This window comes from Ranitomeya variabilis, chromosome 1 (genome assembly GCF_051348905.1).
Source record: "Ranitomeya variabilis isolate aRanVar5 chromosome 1, aRanVar5.hap1, whole genome shotgun sequence".
NCBI lineage: Eukaryota > Metazoa > Chordata > Amphibia > Anura > Dendrobatidae > Ranitomeya > Ranitomeya variabilis.
Genome location: NC_135232.1, coordinates 245,074,764 through 245,090,363, shown reverse-complemented (window position 1 = coordinate 245,090,363; position 15,600 = coordinate 245,074,764). Strand labels below are relative to the sequence as shown.

At 43.0% G+C, this 15,600-nt stretch overlaps 1 protein-coding gene across 2 annotated transcripts in view; it reads right to left on the bottom strand.

The window, feature by feature from the left end:
* ADGRD1 (adhesion G protein-coupled receptor D1) overlaps nt 1–15,600 on the bottom strand; it is a 1,174,499-nt gene that overhangs the window by 113,851 nt on the left and 1,045,048 nt on the right. The gene's annotated exons all lie outside the window — the stretch shown is intronic.

The following is a 15,600-nucleotide window of genomic DNA, read 5'->3' as shown; positions in this document are numbered from 1 at the left end:
GTTTTTCCTGTCAAACTTGTGTCTCCTTCTGTTTTAATGAAATTGATAATTGTCTTTGTATTAATGTGTTTTGTAAAAATAAAATTATATATTTTAGTTATCTTTAGCCTAGTGCTGTTCTTTGGTGTTTATGTTTGCCATCACTGGGCTATTTACGGATCTGAAAATTGATAGGTGTAAATAAAATAGTGCCATCACAGTCCCCTTCCCCAAAATTTATCGTACAAAGCACGTTTACCCTGGTGATCTAGTGGCAGGTAAAGGACACATTGCAGGAGACAGAGTTAAGAAGTAGGCCCAATGTAATGTCATGCCCAATTCCCCAATGTGGGGTCCTTTTTTTACTAAATAAAATAGTGCCATCACAGCCCCCTTGCCCAAAATGCACCGTACAGAGCACGATCACCCTGGTGATCTAGTGGCAGTTAAATGACACATTGCAGGAGACAGAGTTAATAGTGCCATCACAGCCCCCTTCCCCAAAATGCAGCAGCCTATAACAGTACAAAGCAAGTTCACCCTGGTCATCTAGTGGTTCTGGATGATGAGGATGAGGATAAGGAGGAGGGTAACAACAAACAGACCAAATCTGGAAGCGTATACCCATGTGTGCTTGTGAAGAGGTGCATGTGAATACACCTCCCCAAAAGAGAGAATGTATTTGAGGTTATGTTTCGCTGTTTTCACTTGGTGGTGTACAGACGTCTTTCCCAATCCAGCACTTGTTCATTTTTATAACAGTCAGCCTGTCAGCATTTTCAGTTGACAGGCTGATGCGCTTATCTGTTACAATTCCACCAGCGGCTCTAAAAACCCGCTCTGACAGAACGCTAGCAGCAGGGCAGGCCAGGACCTCCAAGGCACAGAGAGCCAGTTCATGCCACGTGTCCAGCTTGGATACCCAATAATTAAAAGGCACAGAGGAATCACGGAGGACGTTTGTACTGTACTGTGTACTGTGCATGGTACTCCCTATTCACAAACATTGCACTTCTTGTGACAGCACCCCTTGCATCTGTGCCATCACGATGGGAGGGTCTGAGAAAACTGTCTCAGAATTTTGCCATTGTTCCCCTATCTGAGCTGGATTGTATTTCTGTCTCTCTCGCTTGGACTCCTTGGTTGTTCAACAAACTCTGACGTCTGCTGCCAGCGTTCTCACATGGGAATTTTCTAAGTAATTCCGCTACAAGGGCCCTCTGGTACTGCACCATTTTAGTACACCTCTCTACCTCTGATAGAAGAGATTGAAAGTTCTCCTTCTAGCGTGGGTCTAGAAGTGTCACCAACCAGTAATGAGTGTCACCCAAAATTTTTATAATGCGAGGGTCTAGTGAAACGCAGCACAACATAAAGTCAGCCAGTGTGCCAGACTGCTAACAGGCAAGACTTCTGTGTCCTCACCAACAGGACGACTGACCATGCTGTCCTCCTCATCCTCCTCTTCCCTGTCCTCAGACCATCCCCGCTGAACAGTATGACAGCTGTGTTTGTAGTACCATCTATTGCGCATGAAAGTAACTCCTTTTCTTCCTCCTTCTCATTGACTACCAATCCACCATGAGAAGACATGAGGCTGGGCTGAGTGTAATCCCCCTGCATGGTTCCTTGCTCCATGTCCTCATGCTCTGCCTGCAATGCATCCTCTTTAATTGTGAGCAGAGAGGTTTTGAGAATGCTGAGAAGTGAGATGGTGATGCTAATTATGGCGTCATCACCGCTCACCATCTTGGTGCAGTCCTCACAGTTTTGGAGGATGGTACATATGCCGGACATCCATGTCCACTCCTGAGGTCTTATGTGTGGAGTCTGAACTGAATATCGACGGCCTTGTTGATGTTAGTAGTCAACAATGGTCCTCTTCTGCTCACAAATCCTTTCCAACATGTGCAACGTAGAGTTCCAGAGCGTGGGGACATCACACACCAGCCGGTGAGCTGGATGCTGCAAACGCTGCTGAAGCACGGCAAGGGTGGCTGAAGCTGTAGCTGACTTTCTAAAATGGGCAGACAGACGGCGTACTTTCACTAGCAGATCCGGCAGCTCTGGGTAGCTTTTCAAAAAATGTTGAACCACGAGGTTAAGCACATGCGCCAAGCAAGGTACTTGTGTGAGCTCACCTTGCCTCAGAGCCGCCACCAGGTTACGGCCATTGTCACACATGAACATACCTGGCTGTAGGTTCAGCAGTGTCATCCAAACATCTGACTGCTCTTTCAGCGCTGTCCACAACTCTTCTGCATTGTGCGGTTTGTCATGTATGCAGATTAGCTTCAGCACAGCCTGTTGCTGCTTGGCTGAGGCAGTGCTGCAGTGCTTCCAGCTTGGGACTGATGTGTTGATTTCAGAAATTCAGGATGAAGAGCAGGAGGAGGAGGAGGTGCAGGAGCTGTAGAATGTGGATGCAACCCTGATTGACATAGGGCCAGCAATCCTCAGTGTGGGGAGGATGTGTTGCATCTCAAGGTCCGACTGGGTCCCGGCTTCCACTATGTTAACTCAGTGTGCCGTCAGTGAGATGTACCATCCCTGCCCACAAGCACTTGTCCATGTGTCCTTGGGTAGGTGGACTTTCCCTGCAACAGCATTGTTGAGGGCACAGGTAATGTTGTGGGACACGTGCTGGTGTAATGCCGGTACGGCACACTGGGAGAAAGAGTGGCAACTGGGGACCAAGTACCTTGGGATAGCCGCAGCCATTAGGTTGAAAACTTCTGTCTCAATGAGCCTAAGAGGTAGCATTTCTAGCACAAGCAGAAGAGAAATATTAGAATTTAAGACTGTGGCCTGGGGAATTGGCTGGGTATTTCTGCTTGAGTTCCAAAGACTGGGCTATAGACAACTGAAGGCTGTGCTGGGACAATAACGTGGACGGGCTTGATGATGGTGCTGCTTGACTGTGGGCCACAACAGGTGCAGGGCTAGAGGCATCTTCACATGCACGGTGTACTGGGGATTGGCTTCTATGCAAAACAGTGGAAGAAGCAGTGATGTGACCTGCAGGCAGTGGTCCTGGAGCCTGGGGTATGGCCCACAAAGTCAGGTGCTTTGCTACCATGTGCCTAATCATGCTGGTGGTGGTCAGGCTGGTTGTTTGCTACCCCTGCTGATGCGTGCATGGCAGGTGCTGCAAATGGCCTGTTTGGGGTTATCGGCAGAGTCTTTAAAAAATAACCAGTCTCGGGAAGATCTAACAGTTGGAATGGCAACTTCCCTCATGTTGGTGTTACGGGGAACGGATGCACGCCTTCTGTCTGTGGCCACCACACTGCTTCTTCCTACCTGTTGGGGTGATATGCCTCCTTCTCCATGTGTGCTTCTGCCCTCACTCTGCATGTCCTCCTGCCAGGTTGGGTCAGTCACATAGTCATTCACCACCTTGTCTTCCACATCCGCACCCTGCTCCTCCTCCTGACTTTCTGGCAATTGTGTCTCACCATCGTCCACCTCTTCTGACACTTTCCCACCACCGCCTTTGTGTGACCGGGGCTGGTCAAAGCTTTGGGAATCTCTACACGCGATCTCATCTGTCCCCACTTCAAGTTGACTGGCCCAGAGTTCTGAATCTTGAAATAGAAAGCTGAATAGCTCTTCAGAGTATCCAAGTGTGGGATCAGTTGTCCCAGGGCACTCGGCATGGAAGGAAGGAGGATCAGGTTGAGGAATATCTGGGCCATACTCATGGCTACTCAGACATGACCGTGTGGAAGACATGGTGGTGGTGGTGGTGGAAGCTAAGTAACTGGAAGCATTATCCGCTATCCAATCAACAACTGTTTCACACTGCTCTGGCTTCAATACTGGTGTGCTGCTGTCTCATAGAAACTGGGACAGGAAGGTCGAGCGAGAAGATGTGGGTCTTTGTTGTTGCCCACTTTGACCTTGGCCACGGCCTCGTCCTCTGCATGCACCATCATCATCACGTCCACTTCCCCATCCCGTGCCCATTTTAAATGGACTACTGCACTATTTCAAATGCTCAACACAAATATATTTATTAGTAGCAAAATAATATCTGATCACTATGCCTGCAAATCTACGATTTTTCAAAACCTAAACACCAGGCAGGCCTTAGCCTGACATAACAGACTGTATTCAATTTGTGGTGCCTTTTTTGTGAAGTTAATTTATGCAAAATAGTGCTTTATAAAAGTAGAGTAACAGACAGCAAAAAAAGTGGTCCTTCCGCCTACAATGCCCAAACTTGGAGCATGCAGATATATGAGGGCTGTCACGGAAATACCACACTGGCAAATATGTGGCCTTCTTATATTTTTTTAATGCTAAATAGTGCTGTATATAATTAGAGTATCAGACAGCAAAAAAGTGGTACACCGGCCTACAATGACCAAATTTGGAGCACGTAGAGATATGAGGGCTGTCACGGAAATACCACACAGGCAAATATGTGGCTTTTTTATATTTTTTTATGCTAAATAGTGCTTTATATAATTAGAGTATCAGACAGCAAAAAAAGTGGTAAACCGGCCTACAATGACCAAACTTGGAGCACGCAGATATATGAGGGCTGTCACGGAAATACCACACTGGCAAATATGTGGCCTTCTTATATTTTTTTAATGCTAAATATTGCTGTATATAATTAGAGTATCAGACAGCAAAAAATTGGTACACCGGCCTACAATGACCAAATTTGGAGCACGTAGAGATATGAGGGCTGACACGGAAATACCACACAGGCAAATATGTGGCCTTTTAATATTTTTTGAAGCTAAATAGTGCTGTACATAATTAGAGTATCAGACAGCAAAAAAGTGGTACACCGGCCTACAATGACCAAATTTGGAGCACGTAGAGATATGAGGGCTGTCACGGAAATACCACACTGGCAAATATGTGGCTTTTTTATATTTTTTTATGCTAAATAGTGCTTTATATAATTAGAGTATCAGACAGCAAAAAAAGTGGTAAACCGGCCTACAATGAATAAACTTGGAGCACGCAGATATATGAGGGCTGTCACGGAAATGCCACACTGGCAAATATGTGGCCTTCTTATATTTTTTTAATGCTAAATATTGCTGTATATAATTAGAGTATCAGACAGCAAAAGAGTGGTACACCGGCCTACAATGACCAAATTTGGAGCACGTAGAGATATGAGGGCTGTCACGGAAATACCACACAGGCAAATATGTAGCCTTTTTATATTTTTTGAAGCTAAATAGTGCTGTACATAAGTGGAGTATCAGACAGCAAAAAAAGGGGTACACCAGCCTACAATGACCAAACTTGGAGCACGCAGATATATGAGGGTTGTCACGGAAATACAACACTGGCAAATATGTGGCCTTCTTATATTTTTTCATGTTAAATTGTGCTGTATATAATTAGAGTAACAGACAGCAAAAAAAGTGGTCCTCCAGCCTACAATGCCCAATCTTGGAGCACACAGATATATGAGGGCTATCAGGGAAATACCACACTGGCAAATATGTGGCCTTTTTATATTTTTTTATGCTAAATAGTGTTGTATATAATTAGAATAACAGACAGCAAAAAAACTGGTACTCCGGCCTACAATGACCAAACTTGGAGCACGCAGATATATGAGGGCTGTCACGGAAATACCACACTGGCAAATATGTGGCCTTCTTATATTTTTTTAATGCTAAATATTGCTGTATATAATTAGAGTATCAGACAGCAAAAAATTGGTACACCGGCCTACAATGACCAAATTTGGAGCACGTAGAGATATGAGGGCTGTCACGGAAATACCACACAGGCAAATATGTGGCCTTTTTATATTTTTTGAAGCTAAATAGTGCTGTACATAATTAGAGTATCAGACAGCAAAAAAGTGGTACACCGGCCTACAATGACCAAATTTGGAGCACGTAGAGATATGAGGGCTGTCACGGAAATACCACACAGGCAAATATGTAGCCTTTTTATATTTTTTGAAGCTAAATAGTGCTGTACATAAGTGGAGTATCAGACAGCAAAAAAAGGGGTACACCAGCCTACAATGACCAAACTTGGAGCACGCAGATATATGAGGGTTGTCACGGAAATACAACACTGGCAAATATGTGGCCTTCTTATATTTTTTCATGTTAAATTGTGCTGTATATAATTAGAGTAACAGACAGCAAAAAAAGTGGTCCTCCAGCCTACAATGCCCAATCTTGGAGCACACAGATATATGAGGGCTATCAGGGAAATACCACACTGGCAAATATGTGGCCTTTTTATATTTTTTTATGCTAAATAGTGTTGTATATAATTAGAATAACAGACAGCAAAAAAACTGGTACTCCGGCCTACAATGACCAAACTTGGAGCACGCAGATATATGAGGGCTGTCACGGAAATACCACACTGGCAAATATGTGGCCTTCTTATATTTTTTTAATGCTAAATATTGCTGTATATAATTAGAGTATCAGACAGCAAAAAATTGGTACACCGGCCTACAATGACCAAATTTGGAGCACGTAGAGATATGAGGGCTGTCACGGAAATACCACACAGGCAAATATGTGGCCTTTTTATATTTTTTGAAGCTAAATAGTGCTGTACATAATTAGAGTATCAGACAGCAAAAAAGTGGTACACCGGCCTACAATGACCAAATTTGGAGCACGTAGAGATATGAGGGCTGTCACGGAAATACCACACAGGCAAATATGTGGCTTTTTTATATTTTTTTATGCTAAATAGTGCTTTATATAATTAGAGTATCAGACAGCAAAAAAAGTGGTAAACCGGCCTACAATGACCAAACTTGGAGCACGCAGATATATGAGGGCTGTCACGGAAATACCACACTGGCAAATATGTGGCCTTCTTATATTTTTTTAATGCTAAATATTGCTGTATATAATTAGAGTATCAGACAGCAAAAAATTGGTACACCGGCCTACAATGACCAAATTTGGAGCACGTAGAGATATGAGGGCTGTCACGGAAATACCACACAGGCAAATATGTGGCCTTTTTATATTTTTTGAAGCTAAATAGTGCTGTACATAAGTGGAGTATCAGACAGCAAAAAAAGGGGTACACCAGCCTACAATGACCAAACTTGGAGCACGCAGATATATGAGGGTTGTCACGGAAATACAACACTGGCAAATATGTGGCCGTCTTATATTTTTTCATATTAAATTGTGCTGTATATAATTAGAGTAACAGACAGCAAAAACAGTGGTCCTCCAGCCTACAATGACCAAACTTGGAGCACGCAGATATATGAGGACTGTCACACAAATACCACACTGGCAAATATGCGGCCTTTTTATATTTTTTGAAGCTAAATAGTGCTGTATGTAATTAGAGTGTCAGACAACAAAAAAGTGGTCCTCCGGCCTACAATGCCCAAACTGGAGCACGCAGATATATGAGGGCTGTCATCTAAATACCACACTGGCAATTATGTGGCCTGCTTTTTTTAAAATGCCAAATAGTGCTGTATATAATTAGAGTAACAGACAGCAAAAACAGTGGCAAAACGGCCTAAAATGCCAAAACTTGGAGCACGCAGATATATGAGGCCTTCTTTGGTGAATTTAAAACACTAAAAAAAAAAAGTGTCACAAGGCTAGCACACACAACTATCCTACGTATGCCTGACAAACTATGATTTTTAAACAGGCCTCAGTCTGACAGAACACACTGTATATTTTTTTTTTGTTGGGGCGTGAATTTTTGGAAAAAAGAAAAAAGGAACTAGGTATATAGTAAAGAAGCTGCAGCAGCAGCAGACAGTTATGGAGCTTTGGGAGGGATGCAGTTGGAGCAATGTACGCACATTCAGTGCCTGCAGGCCTTGCACTGATGTGGATATGCTGTGCCCTGCCTACCTAGCGCTGCAATATCGGGACTCACGAATTAGCCCTAAAAAGGACAGTTGGTTTCTCAGGAGTTGTGGATTTAAGAGTTGCAGATGTACACTACCTCTAAAAAGCACGATTATGACCCTATTGTGGCAGCAGCACTCCCTACTCTCGCTGAATCCAGCGAGCAGGGCGGTGCCAGGTCCCTTATACTCGGGATGATGCTGTGCGGCCAAGCCAATCACTGCACGACCACAACAAAGATGGCTGTGGCACTTCATGGCCTGACAGACAATCTCTGCAGCGTGATTGGGTCTCTAAAGTCTGCCAAAAATGCTGGGTGGAGACACCAGGTACCACCGAATAATCCCGGAAATGCTCGATGCTCGCCAAGTACACCGAGCATAGTGATACTCGGGCGAGTAACGAGCAGTGGTGAGAACGTTCACTTATCACTAGTAGTCAGTGCTAAAAATTAGCACTAAAACAGTTCATTTTGTTCCCAGTCCTGGGCAGGATCCCGATCCTGTGCAAATGCACAGTGTTGAACCGAGATCTGCTCATACTTGTAAACCTCAGTTGCACCTGGCATTGTCAAGTTGTTGTATCATTGTATTTCTAAGCATTTGATGCAACTCAACTGTGAAATGCTATACATCGGCATTTCGTGCCAAGACAGGGACCAAACTAGTGCAGGGATCTGGGATGGAAATTAACACCATTTATTGGGCAGAAAATCTGCTTTTTAACAAAAAGTAATGAAGATGGAATAAAGAAATCATGAAAAACATGGATAAATATAAAAAAAATAGCTTTTTTGCCTAGTCCAACACATTCACATCAGTAAGTGCCCATTTAATACTCCTTTTCTTAAGAAAATTACAGGTGCAGGAAAATGGTCAACAATCTCAAATTCGGAACGAATATTGAATATTCAGATTCAAGTTCGGATTTCCGAGCATTTTCTCTCAAAATTGGCAAAATTCAGTCAAAGCTTGGTAAGTCATCGAGTTTCCACTAATGCTTTTTTTAGGACTTTATCTAGGATACTGGTGCTGTATAATGAGCGTGGGGCGTGTTTTAATGAGTAGAGGGGGTTGGGAGAGGTCAGAGTAGCGGCGGACTGTATTTTTTTGCTTTTTTTTATTAACTTACTATGTGGAGATTATGGATGCCAATCAGGGTGCAGAAACCATCCATAATGACCAGACCCAAGGGCTTCTGACATTGGATACCGAAGTCACATGTCCCTCTCCATATAAAAAGCAGACATGTTTGTTTTTGTGCCATTTTGTCAGTGTAACAGCGCAGATAGACTGCTCTTGCTGCTGCAAATAGTTAGATAGTTCAGATAGACAGGATCCTGTGTGAAATCGTCCTTCCAGCATCTAAATCATTTGTGCTAATAGTGTGGGACATACACCAGGCCACATTTCAGAATCTAAACTGTTTGTATTAAAAGTGGGTGCCAGACTCCAGGCCACATTTCAGAATCTGAATCTTTTCTGCTAATAGTGTGGGCCAAAGACCAGGCCACATTTCAGAATCTAAATACTTTCTACTAATAGTGTGGGCCAGACACTAGGCACATTTCAGAATCTAAATCCTTGCTGTTAATAGTGTGGGACATACACCAGGCCACTTTTCAGAATCTAAACTCTTTGTATTAAAAGTTGGTGCCAGAGTCCAGGCTGCATTTCAGAATCTAAATCGTTTGTACTAATAGTGTGGGCCAGACACCAGGCCACATTTCAGAATCTAAATCCTTTCTGCTAATAGTGTGGGCTAGACACCAGGCCACATTTCAGAATGTAAATCTTTTCTACTAATAGTGTGGGCCATACACAAGGCCACATTTCAGAATCTAAATCTTTTTTGCTAATAGAGTGGGCCATACACTAGGCCACATTTCAGAATTTAAATCTTTTCTGCTAATAGTGTGGTCCAGACACAAGCCCACATTTCCGAATCTGAATCCTTTCTGCTATTAGTGTGGTCAAGACACACTATCTCAGCAAATACTGATTGTTAATTTAGTGACAGGTGACTGACTGGTCTGGGCCTAGGGTTATGAAACTAGTTAAAAGAGGGGAAGGGCACATCCAACATGACTGGGAAAAGCGAGGACATGGTAGAATGGGGAATAGGATTGGTGTTCAAGCTGTGTGTGGGTTAGGTGGTAATGTTAGTGAAAGCTCTACTAAACAAACACCATTTCGTCCTATCAAAACACAACTGACAACATCTGTAAGTGGACGGGCTACTCAACTCCCTTTCTTTCAAAGCCAGACAGTGGTATACCTTGTAGATGAGGGCCAGAACGAGCATGTGCTCCAGTTGATGGCAATCGATGGATCAAATGGTCTCTCCTCCTCTTCTTTCACCTTAGCATCACACATAGTACAATCCTCAGAGGAGGCACCCCAATTATCCTTGTTTACCCCCACGTCACAAATCTCCAACCACCCAACTGACTGTGGGGAAGCACATATGGGCAAGTCTATAGAGCTGTTCATAAATTCTATTCCATGGACATCAGAGGTCTGCTCCAAAGATTCACAGAATCAAGAGGAGGAAAGCATCTGAACTGATGCCCCAAATTTTTATCAGTTGGATCCTGATGAGATTCAGGTACCTGAGGCGCACTCGGACTGTATTGTGCTATTAGGGCAGGAAGAGCATGAGGGTGACTCAAAGGGCTAGGAGTGGGAGGACAGATAGGATGATGATGGGGTAACCATTCCTTCCTCTGGTTCATACTTCTGGATGACCGCCCTTTCATGGTACCAATCCACTGAACCTGGTTGTGAAAATATGATCCCTGTATAGGGGTTAAAAGGTGTTAGGGTTTCACTGGAATCTGCCAGACGGAGCTGCTTGTGCAAAATCTGTCCGATGTAGTCTTTTTGAACCCGTGGCCTTTTTTGAGCCCGTGGCCCAGACGTACCCTTAGTATTTCTATAGTTAGATTAGAATATCCATTGGGAGAACATCCTTTTACATATGAAAGAGGAGGAGAACTTTGTACTGCAAATGCTTATAGGCACCTTTCCTTTAACCCCTTCCTGCCGCGGCCCTTTTTCGTTTTTGTGTTTTCGTTTTTCGCTCCCCTCCTTCCCAGAGCCATTTTTTTATTTTTCCATCAATATGGTCATGTGAGGGCTTATTTTTTGCGGGATGAATTGTAATTTTGAACGACACCATTGGTTTTACCATGTCTTGTACTAAAAAACAGGAAAAAAATTCCAAGTGCAGTGAAATTGCAAAAATAGTGCAATCCCACACTTGATTTTTGATTGGCTTTTTTGCTAGCTTCACTAGATGCTAAAACTGACCTGCCATTATGATTCTCCAGGTCATTATGAGTTCATAGACACCAAATATGTCTAAGTTATTTTTTATCTAAGTGGTGAAAAAAAATTCAAAACTTTGCTAAAAAAAAAAGTGAAATTTTCCGATACCTGTAGCGTCTCCATTTTTCGCGATCTGGGGTCGGGTGAGGGCTTATTTTTTACGTGCTGAGCTGACGTTTGTAATGATACCACATTTGTGCAGATAGGTTCTTTTGATCGCCAGTTATTGCATTTTAATGCAATGTCGCGGCGACCAATAAAACGTAATTCTGGCGTTTCAAATTTTTTTCTCACTATGCTGTTTAGCGATCAGGTTAATGTTTTTTTTATTGATAGATCAGGCGATTCTGAATGCGGCGATATCAAATATGTGTAGGTTTGATTTTTTTTATTGTTTTATTTTGGATGGGGCGAAAGGGGGGTGATTTAAACTTTTATATATTTTTTTCATATTTTTAAAAACTTTTTTTTACTTTTTCCATGCTTCTATAGCCTCCATGGGAGGCTAGAAGCTGGCACCACTCGATCGGCTCTGCTACATAGCAGCGATCATCAGATCGCTGCTATGCAGCAGAAATGCAGGCTTGCTATGAGCGCCGACCACACTGGCATCAGTAACCATAGAAGTCTCAAGGACCTCTATGGTTAACATCCTGATGCATCACGACCCTCGATCATGTGACGGGGGTCGGCGATGTGCTCATTTCCGGCCGTGCGGCCAGAAGTGCCGGTGAAATGCCGCTGTCAGCGTTTGACAGCGGCATTTAACAGGTTAATAGCGGCGGGTGAATTGCGATTTCACCCACCGCTATTGCACACACATGTCAGCTGTACAAAATAGCTGACATGTCGCGACTTTGATGTGGGCTCACCGCCAGAGCCCACATCAAAGCAAGGGACCCGACATGCGCCGTACTAGTATGGCGCATGTCGGGAAGGGATTAAACATTGTGAGACAGGTTTCTGTAAGTGTAACAAGACAGTGGCCATTTTATTTGTGAGGTAATTACCTCCCTAGAAAAAACAAACATGATTTGCTTATTAAAGGTATTTAGAAATGCATTTATAATCACATTTCTTACTTATTTATTTTCTACAATTGGTGAACCCCTTCAGTTATAGGTAGTTTACTGCAATATCCTGTTGTGATGGGTAGATTACCGTATATACTTGTGTATAAGTTGACCCTAGTATAAGCCCAGGCTTCTAATTTTGCCTAGAAAAACTTGAGTATGAGCCGGGTATGCATTGTCCCCTAATCACTATTCTGGTATGCATGGTTCCTCATCCCCATCCTTGTATGCATGGCTCCTTATCCCCATCGTTGTATACATGGCTCCTTATTCCCATCATTGTATGCATGGCTCCTTATTCCCGTCCTTGTATGCATGGCTCCTTATTCCCATCCTTGTCTGCATGGTTGCTCATCCCCATCCTTGTCTGCATGGCTTGTTATCTTCATCCTGTATGCATGGTTCCTTATTCCCATCCTTCTATGCATGGCTCCTTATTCCCTTCCTTGTCTGCATGGCTCCTTATTCCCATCCTTGTCTGCATGGCTCCAAATTCCCACCATTGTATGCATGGTTCCTCATCCCCATCCTTGTATGCATGGCTCCTTATCCCCATCCTTGTATGCAAGGCTCCTTATTCCCATCCTTGTATGCATGGCTCCTTATTCCCATCCTTGTCTGCATGGTTGCTCATCCCCATCCTTGTCTGCATGGCTTGTTATCTTCATCCTGTATGCATGGTTCCTTATTCCCATCCTTGTATGCATGGTTCCTTATTCCCATCCTTCTATGCATGGCTCCTTATTCCCTTCCTTGTCTGCATGGCTCCTTATTCCCATCCTTGTCTGCATGGCTCCAAATTCCCACCATTGTATGCATGGTTCCTCATCCCCATCCTTGTCTGCATGGCTCCTTTTCCCTATCCTTGTATGCATGGCTCCCATGCCTATGGTAGGGGAGAGAGGTGAATATTCATTACCTTAGTGAGCGGGCACCTGTGAGAGCCCGGCAGCTGCTGGAGCCGGCAGCTGTGGCTGTAACTGTGCACACGCTATAAGAGAAATGAATATTCATTGACAGTGCAATAAATATTCATTCATCTTTAGCAGTGGGCACAGGTTTTAGCCGCAGCTGCTGGCTCCTGCCACCTGTGACCCGCTGCTCTGCAGCTCCCCCTCCCACCCACCGTAATCTGGGACAATGACTCGTGTATATGCCGAACAGAGCATTTTCAGCACAAAAAAATGTGCTGAAAAACTCAGCTTATACACGAGTATATACGGTACTTTAAAGCTGTGTTTATTGGACACCCCCCTAAAGTGAACTTTGGCTTTGAGTTAAGCTGTGAAGTACAAAATAGTTTGACAAAAACTGACATCCAGTATATATGTATATACTAAGTCTTCATTAGGGAAGAAGTAACACTAAACGAAAAGGGAAGAACAACTTCCACAATAGATGAATCCTACAAAAAGATTTGGAGTATAGTACCCCAAAATTATGTAAATGAAAACTGAAATCAATGTACCGTATATAAAAATTACAACATTTTATTTATCATACAGAAAAACATGAACAAGACATAACAGGTGGGTAAATGGTGATGAAAAGTGATAAGTGGCACCATGTGAAGATGTATAGTATCACCATACTGATTAACTTGAGGCTCAAACAAATTTCAACTATTTGCGTGTTTTGTTTTAACAAACAGGGCTTTGTGGGGCCCTAGTAGTGGGGCAACATGTATACTCATGGAAAGTGTGTTAACAAGGTTGTACAGTGGTAGAGACATAGCGTCTCATAGCATGCCCACAATCCTAGTCCACCTTGCAATGAAAATAAACACACTGTTAAGGGAAAGTGCAAATGCCTACAAATGAGTAAAGTGCTGAGTATAGTGCTTACCCGTGTGGGACAGAAGATGGTGCACGCTGTAATCCTCAGCCCCGAAAATAGTGTAGAAAGTTTCTAACATGGTTTTTACAGAGCTGCCGCTATCAGAACTGTTTATATACAGTGCTTAATGATGTTTTCCAAATCATAAAGCTTCTCAGAAACAGAAGCTAATGGACCAATTGATATCAGCTGTTTACATCATATACTGCCTACCCTCCTTTATAGTGAGCCTACTCATAAACTAGCGTGCATGTAATTGACTGTAGAAATGCAATAAAAGAAGCTGTACATCAGCTCAGTTATATACGGCAGGGACAGAGATGGTTATTAAATGAACCCTGCAATAATAAAGCAGTTATATGTTAGATTTTTGGCCTTCGTATTTCCTGTGACAGTGATGACACTGACATTTCTGTGTCATTTTCCGAGCCAGCCTCAGGTAATATTCACCTTCCCTTTGATCCCTATACTCGATTAGCCAAGAACACTGGCACGTCCTACTCTACGCATAAAACACAGGAGGGAGACATTGAAGCTATTATGTGAACCTTTAATGTCAGGGAAGACTGGCTGTGTCTCCCAGCTGTTTCCACAGTAAATGGTTTGTTAAATAAAGGTGTTTCATCAGCAAGTCTGCAGCCTGTGGGGACAGCGCTAAAGTGAAAGAACAGGTTAGGAAAGACAAAAACAAGTTTGAGAAATAAAGTTACATTTGACAGGATAGTTCTGTGTCATATCCATAGGAGCGGGACGTGCGTCGGAGTATCTTAATCCTGATAATCCAGTGAAACACACTTTTTTTAATATAAATGGCCAATGTGCATTTGTTATTCATTTTTGTTTAACTTTTTTTATATTCATCTTACAAATGTAGGGTAAATTTGTTATGTCCCGAAAAGAAGGGGGTCATCACTAGTCAAATTTCTGCACTCGTAAAATGAATAGTTCCTAGTATTTTGTAGAACTAAAACCCAACTCAAAACAATAGATACAAATAAATACCACAAGGTCGCGGCCAACTTCCACTAATAGGGAGCAAATATGTAGACTGTCATTTTTTATATTTATACAATAGAGGTCAGACGAAGGTAATTACTGTTGTCATTGCTGACCATGACCACGCATCCTTTATTTGTTGTGGGTCATGACCCCTCTCCACACTGAAATGTGGTAACTTTCTGTGACTTCCCATCAACAGAACATTTCTTTCTTGTCTTCTCCGACTATTCAAAGTGATGTCCCAGCTGACATCACCTTAACAGCCAGAGTCAGTAAATGTTCATGCATCTGAACAGAGAAGAAGGGGCGCAACAAGATCAGAAGAGTGGACACGGTCAGGTAGATAGTCCAGTGCTTAGCTTTGCAGGAAATTAAGTTCAGTGGGTCACTGGAGGACACAGCAGCCGAAAGGGCTAAATATAAAAGTAAGGTGAATGTGACTGTAGCATTGAGAAGAACGACAAGCACGGTACAAATAAAGAAAAACACTGTCAGGAATTATAAAATTACATTTTCTAACAAATATTTTGTGACATT